Below are 13,481 nucleotides of genomic sequence, written 5' to 3' on the forward strand. Positions count from 1 at the left end.
TACATGTGTAACTCCTTTGAAAATTACCTCCATAGTTTGTTTATTTATTCAGAAGCCACGTAGGAGAAGAGTGAGAGAGATTGGGACGAGTATGCGAGAGAGAGAGAATGCGAGCATCCATGTATGTGAGCATGTGTGATAGAGCATGCATGTGTGTGTGTATCAGTGTGCAACGTGCATGTGTAAAAGCATAAGAGTGATGATATGAGAGTCTGTAAGAATTAACATGTATGGTGACTTTGAGACAGAGAGGAGAAAGTTTATCCCCCACTAAACCACAATTGCAGGGTGACTGGAAATTAAAAGTTCCCAACTATGGGCAACAGGGGATTTTTAAATCCTTCTTGGTTTTAATTATTGGGTGTTTGATTTGTCAGCTGTTTTAAAATATTTATTGGTGTTTGGGAAATTAAAAAAAAAAATTGTTGGATGATTTGTCAGCTGTTTCGAAATAATTATTCTTTTTATCAGTATGGTTTTATTACTGATATTTTCTATTTCTTGAATGTATTGTTTCCTTTATGAGGAATGGTGCTGTTTCTGTTTTTCCATTGTTGCACTACATACAGAATCTGGCTTGTGGTTTCAGTTCAGTTTTTGTCTGCATGTTTCTATTTATGCTTTATGGGCTCTCTATTTTGTATTTCGCAAGAGTCCATCTGTGTTCTGCATGTGGGACTGAGGTGAGGTATTCTGCTAGCATGTAGTTTCTATGTAGGATCTAAAGCAGCCTGACTTGATCTCTTTTCCTAATAGGAGGTGTATTAGTGTTTTAGAGCATGGTATCATTTTTGCAGTGTTGCCTTTTCATAGCTAGAGTCATCACTGTTTGGTATGGGAGGATTACTGTCTTAAGAACATAAGAAATTCCATGCTGGATCAAATCAGGGTCCATCGAGCCCAGCACCCTGTCTCCGATAGTGGGCAGTCCAGGTCACAAATACCTGTCACATCCCCAATAGTTGATCTATTTTTTGTATCACACTCCCAGGGATAAGCACTGGCTTTCCCAAGTCTACCTGGCTGATAACTTGTCTTTCCCTTCAGAAATGTGTCCAGTCCTCTCTGAACCCCTTTCTGAAGGCCAAGCACACACCCAATGTATGTTACAATACACTTAATGCCATATGGGTTCATAACATCATTTTTGCAGGTTGCACCCCAGCAATGCATATAAATATTATATAAATGTTGTTGTAGGTGATATTTTTACCCGAGGACACTGTACTTTGAATGTCCCCTTTCATGTAAAATGTATTATAAATGCATAATTTTTAATTGTGTATGGGGAAGGAGGGGCTGTGGGGGGAAGCTGTAAAGTTTGCACATACAGGCCGATGCAGTATTGGCGCATGGAAGACGGGCGCTCATGATTGCGTGCCTGCTCTCCTAATGCGCACCAATCGACCTCTCCGGGGTGCCCGCTGCAATATGCAAATGGGCTGCTGCAGTAAAATGGAGGTGCCAGGGGAAATTGTGTGCCCCTGGCAGGGGCGGATTGGCCCATTGCGGCTTCGGGCATGCCCTGGTGGGGCCAATCACCCCAATCACGTGATAGGTGTTGGTGGCCGCAGCCACATGCTTAGTACAGAATCGTGGCAACAGACAGCAGCCATGTGACATTTCTCGGAGCGCAGGAGCCTCCCCCAAGGCCCTCTGCTTAGTTCTGCTTTTGTATTTTCCTGCCGCAGCAGCCCTAGATCCAAGGGCCTACTCGCCGCACTTGTCCCGCCCCCCCCCCCCCCCATCATCACCGTGGCGGCGGGAAACACTCCCACCACCTCCATTTGCGCCTGCCCCACTTCTGTTTTTGCCGGCGGGAGGCAGCCAGCACACTTCCTGCCGCTGCCTCACCGTGGGCTAAATGCCTGCCTCCCAGCTCCCACAGTTTTCCTCTGTGACAGGCTCCGTTCATTCTCATACCGCAGCAAAAAATACATATAAAAACCAAACAGCTTCGGGGCTTGAGTGTCTTAACAGACATTGGGCTTTCACCAAATGTCCACCCCCTCCCTCAAAAGCCCACTCAGACTCTCCTCTCTTGGGCCCTGCCTGGATTTTCCCTGACCACCAATGCAAGTAAAAACGTTTGTTTTACTTATTCACAGACAGAGAGGGAGAAAAGTGAACATGACAATATATGAGGCAGTGAGGGTGTGTGTGTCAGTGAGCATGTGTGCAAGGGAGAGTGACAGCATGTGTGAGTGTGCATAAGTCTGAGCATGTGTATGAACCTGACTGGACGGATGAGTCAGAGTTTGTGTACCAGTGAGCATGTATGTGAGCGTGACAGTGCATGTGAGTCAGTGCAAGTGTGTCAGTGAACATGTGTGTGAGGGTGAGTGAATGAGTCAGCGTGTGTGTGAAAGCCTGCATAAGGCCATGAGTGAGAGCATATGTGTCAGTAAGCATGTGTGTCAGAGCAAGCAAGCACATCAGTGAGAGAGGGAGACTGTGTGTGTGCGCATGAGTGAGCATATGAGTGTGTGTGACATGTGTGCTAGAGAAAATTAAATTCATGACCATCTCAAGATGAGTGGAATTAAAAGTTCCTGGGTATGGAGAACCAGGACTTTTTTTCTATCCTTTTTAGTTTTAATTATTGGATATGATTTGATGTCTGCTGTTTTTGAAATATTTTATTGGTGTTTTGGGAATTTTTAAAAAATGTGATTTGAGTTAAATTACTGGATGTTCTATTCATCAGCTGTTTTGAAATATATATTTTTAGTGATTGATGTTTTGAAGTTCTTGTTTAATGTTTTATGAGGAATGATGTTTTTTCTGTTTTCCCATTGCTGCATTGCATAGAGTCTGACTTATTGTGATTTCCAGTTCAGTTTTTGTCTGCACATTTCTATTTCTATTTTATGGTTCCCTTATTCTGTATTTGGTGAGGATCTGTCTGTGCTCTGCATGTGTGGCTGAAGTGAAGTATTCTACTTCAGTGTAGTTTCTGTGTAGGGCTCTATAGCAGCCTGGCTTGTTCTTTTTCCCTAATAGGAGATGTATTGATGTTTTAGGGCCTGGTGTCATATTTGAAGTGTTGCCTTTTCATAGGTAGGGTCATAACAGTTTGAGTGCTGGCAGTTTGTGCCGTTTTCATATGGGAGGTTTACTCATGACTTTCTGAGGGCTACGCCCAAGCCTAACAGGCGTTACAATAGGCCTAATACCATATGGGTTCATAAAAAGTGAATAAATAAATAAATATGGGTTCCAACAGTCATTTTTGTTTTTGCAAAGGTTTTCTGATTGGCACCAAAGCAATGTACTTAAATATAATACACACGCCGTTTTATGTGATGTTTTTACCTCAGAAGACTATACTTTGAATTTCAGGTAAAACGTTATTATAAATGCATAAATTGTAATTGTGTTTGGGGAGGGAAAGGCTGAGGGGGAGAGAGGAATGCAAGGCTGTAAGACTCGCCTTTGGTTCCTAATACTCTTGCACCAGCTCTGGCTTTGCTGGCTCCACATGGGAAAGCAAAGTGCCATCTGGAGCTGTGCTACTGTAGATCACTGACTCTCCCCAATTTCAGCCAGGGCTTCATTTTCTTTCTTTCTTTTTTTTTTTTTTTTTAATAAGTCCAGGGAATAGCATGGATCGCTTCTGGTTCCACAGCTGTCCGCCCACCCCCCTCCCCTGGAGTAGGTCTGCAGAGTAGTAGCCTGGGGAATCATAAAAGCAGCAGACTGTAGTGCACAGTCAGTGGGAATATGCTCGTGGGGAGAAGTCTAGGTAAGCTACAGGCACAGAAAGGAAGGGGGATGAGTCAGGAGGAAGTGCATGCGCGGCGCAGGTGAGGTTTACTGTGAGGTGACTGGGGCTGAGCTCTGAGAAGGGCAGCCGGCTGTGGAACCTGTGGGGTCTCCTGAAGAGTGGGGGTGTTGAGAAGGGTTGCAGATGGGAAAGGGGAGGGGGCTGCTGCAGGCTGGGGAAAGGCTGGCAGCAAGCAAGAACTTTACATAATGACGTGACAGTGCTGGGGTGAGAGCACATGTGGAGCACATGAGGAGCAGTACCACAACAGCAGAGTGTATGAGTGTATGTGTGTCTCTCATGTTCACTCTCTTTCTTGCTGTCAGTGTGTGGGTGTGTCTCTGTGTCTGAGAGCAAGAGAGTGTGTGTGTCTTCGTGAGAGACACCCACCCAGTGACAGTATGTGTGTGGCAGTGTGAATGTGCCAATAAAGTTTCCTCAATCTGAAAATATGTCTGAGTAACTGAGCATGTGTGAGTGTGCCTGACACAGGTTGGCAGTGTGGTTCATTACATGGCAATTGGTTCAAGAGCTGATTGATTGACAAGAGACTTTAACACTGTACCAGGATATCAATCTATATGTAAGAGATGTAACCAAACTTGTGGGGGGACCCAACCAATCAAATGGATGGAAGGAAGACTACAGCTCTGCTTGCTCATCCCTGTTCACAGGTGTCCTCTCGTTCTTATTTAGGACAAATGTAAAATTTTATTTTGGAGATTTTTTGGCTCAGTTCTGCCAGGCTACAGGTCACATGATATCTTTTGAAAGGGTCAGCTGCTAAAAAAAAATCTTGAAAAAAAATCCCCCGGGCTGATATTTTCCTGCAATCCACCCCTGGCCCCTACTGTCTCCTCGGCAGTGGGTGTCTGGGAGAGGTGGCTGTCAGCTGGTTAGGAAATGGACGCTCAATTTTATGAGCATCCATTTTCCTAACCTGACCGCCAGCATACTTTTAATTTTTTTTTTTTTTTACCTAACTCCTTTTTTTTCAGTTCCTCCGACCTAATATCGCCACAATATTAAGTTGGAGGAACTATAGAAAAGCAGTATTTTCTGCTTTTCTGTCAGCTTTAGGGGCTCCTCAAAACTGAATGCCTGCTCCAGGCGGGCGTTGATTTCTGAGGGTAAAAATGTGTGCGTTGGGTGCATATTTTGTTTTTGCATTGGGAGGTAATAGCTAATAGTCTCTTCAACATGAATTTACATGTGATGAGCGCTATTAGCACGTCCAAAACACATGTCCAACTACAGGTTAACCAGTGCACTCAGCTGAGTGCAGTGTATTGCGTCGGCCTGCTAGTGTTTAATTCCTTTGCAGTAGCTCTGGTTGCACTGGCTCTACATGGGAAAGCAGGATTCAGTACAGAGCTGTGCTATTTTGGATTAGTGGTTTTCTCCAGTCTCAGCCAGGGCTTAATTTTTCTTTTTTTTAAGTCCCAGAGGAACAGCATGGATCACTTCTGGTTCTCCCTTCCTTGAGGTAGGTAGGCAGAGCAGAGCCTGGGGAACAATAAAGCAGCAGACTCTGTAGCACACAGTGAGAGGGAAAGCACCAGAGTGATGGTGGTGGTGGTGATGAAGGTGGAGAGCATCAAGAAGTAGAGATGTGAATCGGAACCGGAATCGGTTCGGATTCCGGTTCCGATTCACATCGTGGGTTTTTTTTCATTGGGCGTAATCGCGGTTTTGTTTATCGGCTGTGCCCGAGCCAATAAACAAAAAACCCACCCTGACCCTTTAAAACTAATCCCTTTGCTTCCCCCACCCTCCCGATCCCCCCCCCCAAAAAAAAACATTTTACAGGTACCTGGTGGTCCAGTGGGGGTCCCGGGAGTGATTTCCCGCTCCCGGGCTGTCGGCTGCCACTAATAAAAATGGCGCCAATAGCCTTTGCCCTTACCATGTGACAGGGTATCCGTGCCATTGGCCGGCCCCTGTCACATGGAGGGAGCACTGGATGGCCGGCGCCATCTTTAAAAATGGCACGGGCCATCAAGTGCTCCTACCATGTGACAGGGGCCGGCCAATGGTACGGATACCCTGTCACATGGTAAGGGCAACAGGCTATCGGTGCCATTTTGATTAATGGCAGCCGACGGCCCGGGAGTGGGAGATCGCTCCCGGGACCCCCACTGGACCACCAGGTACCTGTAAAATGTTTTTGGGGGGGGTCGGGAGGGTGGGGGAAGCAAAGGGATTAGTGTAAATGGTCGGGGGTGGGTTTAGGGGTTATTTTTGTGTGCCGTTTTTCCCGCCCTCCCCCCAAATGATGAGAACCCCCACGAACAATATCATGGGGTTTTCCTATCATTTTGGGGGAGCCCCTGATTTCTGACGATTTTGAAAATATCGACGATATTTTCAATCGTCCGAAGCCCGATTCACATCCCTATCAAGAAGTGGAGGCAAACTGCAGTCACAGAAAAGAAAAATGAGGTGAGCCAGGAGTAAGTGCCTATACAGTGTTGGGGAGGCTTCTGTCTGATGTGGCTGGGCTGGACTGAGCTCTGAGAGGGGCAGCTGACTGTGGAACCAGTGAGACTCCTGGAGCATGGAAGTTCCAAGAAGGAATGGGAAAGGGAGGGGCATACTGCAAACTGAGGAAGGGCTGGCAGCAAGCAAAACCTTTACATCATGTGGCAGTGCTGGAGCAAGGGCACATGAGCAGCAGCATAAGAGCTGGAATGTGTGTGACAGAGTGGGTATGTATGTCTTTGTGTCAGAGAGAAAGACACTATACATACAAGTACATCTGAGAGTGGGTGGGTGTCTTTTTTTTTTCTGACAAGAGTCTCCCCCCTTACATACACATTCTCTCTCTTTCTTTGACACAAAGACACACCCACACATTGAAAGCAAGAGTGTGTCTTTGTCAGAGAGAAAGACACCCACACCCACTCTCAGACACAAAGTAGGTATCTGTGTCCGAGAGACACTGTGTATGTGTCAGACAACCATATTGCCAGTCAGTGTCTCATTACTTGGCAACTAGTTCAAGAGCAGATTGGTTGGTAAGAGATTTTAACACCAGGAATCCAGGATATATATATGAGAAATATAATCACATTTGGGGGGGACCCAACTGATTGCATGGATGGAAGGGGGGACTGCAGCCCTGCTTGCTTATCCCTGATCTAAAGTGTTATCTGGTGCTTACTTATTTAGGGAAAATGTGAAATTTATGTTGGAGACTTTTGGCTCAATTCTGCCAGGCTCCAGGTGACTAATGCACCTCTCATGGATGGTCTTGGCTTGCTTTTGGGAGGTGTTGAAATGCACTGCAGGGAAAGCGTACAAGGGAGTCAGACAGACACTTTGACTCCCGTGTACGCTCATCCCCCTGGATGAGATATTACATTGGAGTGTCTCCAGTGATGGGTATATGTTATGTGCAATGAGATATTACACAGGAGTATCTGTAGGGATGTGTGTGCTGTGAAATTAAGCATTATACAGGCATGTCCATAGGGGGGTTGTGTAAGCTGTTGTTGAGATGTTAAATGTATTTATCTCTGGCATAGGGTATGTGATGAGGTATTACACAGAAGTGTCTGTAGAGCTTTATTTAGGGTGAAGGAGTAAATATTGTGCAGGAGTATCTATAGGGATATGTGAAATGTGTAATTAGGTATTACACAGGAGTGTTCTATTGATATGTGTGGGATGATGACTAGATATTACACAGAAGTGTCTCTGTAGGGATGTGAGGTTAGGCATTTCACAGGGGTGTCTGTGTGGTGCGAAATTAGATATGGGAGTGTCTATAGGAATATATGGGGGGGGTGTTATTAGATATTATTCGGAAAAGTCCCTATTGACACCTGTGGGGGTTACAGAGGTGTGACAGTAGAGATGTGTGTGTGGTTCTCACCTTAAATTGCTGGCTCTACCAGTCATCTTACAGACTGTATCACTATACTAGGAGTGAAGTCTGACTCTGCACTTAGTTTGTTTTTTTTTTTTTTTTTTTTGCCCAAGTTTCTACCCTAGTGAAGGGATCATATTTTCTCAGCATGATCAGGAATCTTAAACCATTTCTGGAAGGGCATGATCTAAAAACTCTCACTTGCTCATTCTAAGCCAACTAGATCACTGTAACTCCTTAGATCATGGTCTTTCAGCAAACCTAACATATGAACTTCAGTTAGTACAAAATACGACAGCCAAATTATTTTTCAGGAAAAAAAAAAATGTGACCGCATTACCTCCCCTCCCTTCCTTTTGCAGGAACTTCATTGGCTCCCTGGCTCTTGTCGAATCATATTTAAGATTGGATATTTAGCTTTTAAAGTGATTCGGTGGGGAAGTCCCCTATATCTAACCAATATTCTGCTTCAGTACCAGAACACTATGCTCTTCACAATCTGAATTTTTCAGAGTACCTTCCCATACACTTCGACTGAACCAGAGAATTCATCTTCTTTTACTTAGCTCCTTCACTTTGAAATCCTCTTCCATTGTCATTGCGCACTGGGAAAGAATTCTCTAAATTTAGGAAAAGTTTAAAGATCTGGATTTTTTCCAGAGCTTTTGATACCTCGTGACCTGTTTGGTACATGCTGTAATTTTGCAGTTTTGATGCCTGATAACTTTGGTTCCTAGTTGTTTTTTTACTTGGAACACTGGTAATCAGAGTAGTCACGTGAGGATGAATCTCTGCATCCAGTTCAGGATTTACCAGTTCAAAGCAGACTGTTGAATTTGGTGCTGACTCGCCACAGCTCCAAAGAAATTCTGGCCCTGTAAATCATGTAGCCTGCATTAGGTGAACTGCAGACGACCTTGTGGCATGGTCGGCAGGGCATGTAGTACCATTGTTCTGGCTGGGTTGATTTTCTGATGCGTTCAATCCTATTCTCATATATATATAAAACCTCCTGCTCTGATTGTATATGTAACCCCAAACCACATTTCTGTCGGTGTAAAACTTAATCATGACAGGTAAGTCTATTTCATTTAGCACCAGTTCAGCAATGTCCACTGCCCCACACAATTGAAGACTCGGGATGGTGTGGCTAGCCTGTGGAGCTAATTTAGCTTTACCAAGGATAAATCCCACATGGAGCTTACCTTCATTGTCCAATATCTGCAAGTAGGCCATTGTAGCTATGGCTTTCACAGAGGCATCTGAAAAGACACATTTCCCTGTATTGTGCTGTAGTGAGAGGAACAGAGGTATATGGATGTGGAATCTGGAATTGATCAAGAGCTTACAGGGAGACTCTCCATGCCTCCCACTCCCCTTTATGGTCCAGTAAGAACACATCATTCAGAGAAACTCTTGAAACCAAGTGCTTGAACAAAATACATCCCTGATTTGTCCAACTTTCTGGGGATGGTATATGCCAGGGGTGTCCGACCCCAGTCCTCAGGAGCCACAAACAGTTCTGGTTTTCAGGATATCCACAATGAATATGCATGAGCTATATTTGCATTCATTGGAGGCAGTGCATGCAAATATACCTCATGCATACTTTTTGTGGAGATCTTGAAAATCAGGCCTGTTTAAGGCTCTTGAGGACTGGGAGTTGGCCATCTCTGGTATAAGCTAAAGATAGGAAGATACCAGCAGTTTTCACCTTCCTTCAGTGATGAAGCTGGCTCTGTATGACCATTGTCAAATATATTTTTCATGAAAACCACAAAATTTGTATTTGTCTCTGGTTTTCTTTCCAGATTCCAATGTAAGGAAGCAAGCCAGGATGGGGGGCCTGCTCTCTGTTATTAGGAAGGCAAATGGTTACATGATAAAAACTGTACATTGCAGCATTGAGCTGCCGCTTCTTATTCTTATAGAATGCAACCAGAATCCTAACAGAAATGAAATCCCTATACAAGAGACTGCATGGTATCAGCCCCACACCTGAAAGCTATAGCCAGTTGTATCCCACCTTTAGACCATAAATCACAGATCTTGCCTCTGTTTGGGAGGGATATGATGATATTTCACAAGGTTCATCAGCAACGCAATGATCCTCATGAGACTCCTTATGCCCAAAGACTGGACCTTGGCTGGATAACAGGAAGTGATGTTTGCATGGTTAAAGTACACAAACCAAATAATGTTGATGCTTTCACTACCAATGTACTAGAAAATGGACGTTCATCTTTTTGCAAACCATGTCCAAATCATTTCTTCACTAAAGAAATGCCTAGCTACAAAGAACAACCAGGACATACTACACAGACCTACTTGAATACTTTCACAACAGAAAACTGTAGGAAGGATCTACTGAATGAACCTCTGGAAAGAAGGAAAATAGTTATGTGGTAAAAGCTGTATGTTTAACCAGTCAAAGAACTCTGACCTGGCCAGATCATCCATGATAGCATACATCCTTAGGGATGTGCATTCGTTTGCAACGAAATAGGATATAGAGACGATATTTCCTATTTTGTCGTGGTTCGGGGTGACAAAACGATAAGAAAACCCATGAGGGGGCAAGATGGCCACCAGATAGGACATGAGTGAAGCAAATGCTGCGACTTTCCCTATAAAATTTTCTTGTAACATAAGAATGCCACATACTAAGCGAAAGGATAAGATCCGGAGAGCAATATCTAGCTCACCCATGCTGGACCCTTCTCAGAGGCGCATCGAGGGCTTCTTCGTTGGAGCAGCCGTATCACCCGAAGGGCTGGTCGCTGGGGGGATGACGGAGGAGTGAATGCCATCCCCCCTGACCCTGGAAGTCATGCTGAGGCCGGGTGAGCCGATCTGGCCAATGCATCTAGCATTGATTGAGGAGTCTCCAGGTACACAGAATACCCAGAACAAATTACAGCACAAGTCTCTGGAGGAGAATCGGGAGATCCCCAGGACAGGGGGAGAAGGAAGACTGATCCTGAGAAGGGGAGCAAATCAACCAGTGCGAGAGCCAGGCTCCTCAGGAGTAGGAAGCCAGGAACAGGCCTTGAAACCAGCTAGAGGCAATTTATTGCATATGGCAAATCCAGGGGAGGTGAGAGAAGGCCCAGCAGAACCAATTTCAGTGAGTATAAACTTCGGGCAACCAGAGGAAATAACTTTGGGAAATGTCTGGTCTGCACTGAAAGCTATTGAAAAGACTTTAAAAACAATAGCTCAAACAACAACAGAAGCAAAAAAATCAGACTATGATTAATAACAATTTAATTGGGACTTTTAATCTTAAGATGGAAAATTATGAACAAAGAATAACTAAAGTGGAGGAAATTCAACAAAATCTGATAAAGTCTGAAGAAATGAATGAGAAAAGATTGGAAAGAGTTGAAAACAATCAAAGAATACTGAATCTTAGGATAATAAATTTTCCAGTCAGAATGATAGCACCAACTGACTTGTTTAAAATATACATGAAAAAGATTTTGAAAATTCCGGGTTCAGCGCTGCCAGTGTGTACCAAGGCATATTATTTACCCCAATCGGGCCCGGAGGTTGAAGAAAGGCATACTCTATATCCTTGAATATTTCTGAATTGTTAGAAATGTCTGTTGATACAGAAATTAAAAATAGAAAATCGATGTTAGTTACATTTGCATTTATATCTGACCAAAATGAGGTCTTGAAATTATTTTTGAAGAATAAATTAGCCTCTTTTTATGGTACTCAAGTCTGGATATATCCTGATGTGATTAAGATAACACAGCAACGCAGAAAAGAGTTTTTAGTTATGAGAGAAAGGGTCCTTAGTTTAGGTGCCTGATATATATTGAAATACCTAAGTAAATGCTGTGTTAGACACCAGAATAATAATTATGTATTTTTTGAGCCAGCTCAATTAAAGGAAGTTCTGCTAGGCCACTCACAAGTCACCCCCCCCAGGGAAGGATCGACTGAGTAATTAGTAGGCAAGCTATCCTATCATATACTTATTTTTTCTGTTTTTGGATTACCTATTGCTTTTGCTTAGAATTTCAGTGCCCCCAAATTCCTATATTTAGGTGCATGATCTAGGAGTGGAATAATATCTTAAATTGACGTCTATGGATGCTTGTAATTATGTAAAAGTATATGAAAGATTATATCACCGTTTTCTATTTAGAAATAATTACATGTGAAATTTGAAAATTAAAAAAAACAAACCATGAAATTTTGTGTGGTTTTCTTATCGTTTTTGGGGAGGAGAGAAAGGGCACATAAAGAAAAAAAAAAAACCCCCCAAACCCACCCCAACCCTTCAAACTTAATTAATTGCAACCCCCCATCCTCGTGACTCCCCAAGACTTGCCTGACCTCCCCCCCCCCCCCCAAAGACTTACCGAAAGCCCCTGATGGTCCAGCGGGGTCCCAGGAGCGATCTCCCCCTCTCGGGCAGTCAGCTGCCACTCAAAATGGCGCCGATGGCCCTTTGCCCTTACCATGTGACAGGGGCTATCAGTGCCATTGGTTGGCCTCTGTCACATGGTAGGAGCAATGGACGGCTGGCGCCATCTTAAAATATGGCACAGATAGCCCTGTCACACAGTAAGGGCAAAGGGCCATCGGCGCCATTTTGATTAATGGCAGCTGACGGCCCGAGAGGGGGAGATCGCTCCCGGGACCCTGCTGGACCACCAGGGACTTTTGGTAAGTCTTGGGAGGGGGTTGGGCAAGTCTTGGGGGGGTCGGGAGGGTGGGGATTGCAATTAATTAAATTTGAAGGGTAGGGGTTGGTTTGGAGGGTTTTTTTGTTTGTTTTTTTAAATCTGAAGGGTTGGGGCGGGTTTCTAGCATCGTTTCGGGGGGGAGGGGGCAGAAGAAATAAAATTGGCCCAAACCGCAGGAAAACAAAATTTCCCACGGCGGGCCGTTAGCGAAGGCCAAACCGAAAGGTTCGGCCGAATCACATCTCTATACATCCTTACTAATCTCTCAAGCTGTTCCTTAGGATGTATCTCAAAAAGGCATATTTTTGAGCAGGATCTACCACTATGTCCTGCTTGATAAACTTTAGTGTATTTGGGGATGACTTCTGGGAATGCTCTTCATCTCTCTCCCCGCTGTCCTTTGAGACAGGGTAGAAACTTGGGTGGAGTTGAATTTTGCAATCTCTGGGTGCAGGGCAGTAACATGTTTGTCTTTGTCACACTCTGTGAACTTAATATCTGCTTTAGTCTTTAGAGAGGTCATTTGTGGAAGAACAGCATCTGACGCAGATTCCTAATTCTTTGAATAATTTTTTACATTCACCCTGTGGCTTTTCTCTGAAGCCATGGTACTTCTTAAGAGAGTGAGGTTTCTTGTACAATGGACATTGTCCATCTGGATCCTTTACCTTCTTGTTTGTGGCAGTAGATAAAGTAAAGAGTGTAGGAGCCACAGGTGAAACCTCTGTTTTGTGCACTGCTACAGGTTTTTTTTATGTTACCATACTTTTCAATTGGTGACTTGGGCTAGGCACATCTGATGCATTAGGCATAAAACTTGGATCATTTCTCATAACCATTAAGTCCCAGATGTACCTGGAGAAAACTGTGAAAGATGGAAAAGCAACATTATTGCATGTCCATTTTATGTCTTAAACTTTGGGAAACCCATTTTTCCTGTTGGCTGTTTGGCAGTTCTTCAAAGATGCACGCTAAACATAATTAGGTACATTTTAACCCAGTTACCATATCTGCTCAATTGTTTTTTTTTTAATTGACCCTAGGTAGTTACCTAGGTAAATTCCCCAAGTTTCCTTCTGAAAATTAGTTTACAGGTCTGCAGATATCTCCCAGGGAGGGTAATATTTAAAGTCATGTCTAC

The 13,481-nt window shown here is 44.0% G+C and overlaps 1 protein-coding gene across 1 annotated transcript in view; it reads left to right on the forward strand.

Annotated features, from left to right (window-relative positions):
• The window catches only part of CAMKV (CaM kinase like vesicle associated), a 239,817-nt gene that overhangs the window by 171,578 nt on the left and 54,758 nt on the right, over positions 1 to 13,481 (forward strand). The gene's annotated exons all lie outside the window — the stretch shown is intronic.

The sequence above is a fragment of the Rhinatrema bivittatum genome, chromosome 4 (assembly GCF_901001135.1).
Source record: "Rhinatrema bivittatum chromosome 4, aRhiBiv1.1, whole genome shotgun sequence".
NCBI lineage: Eukaryota > Metazoa > Chordata > Amphibia > Gymnophiona > Rhinatrematidae > Rhinatrema > Rhinatrema bivittatum.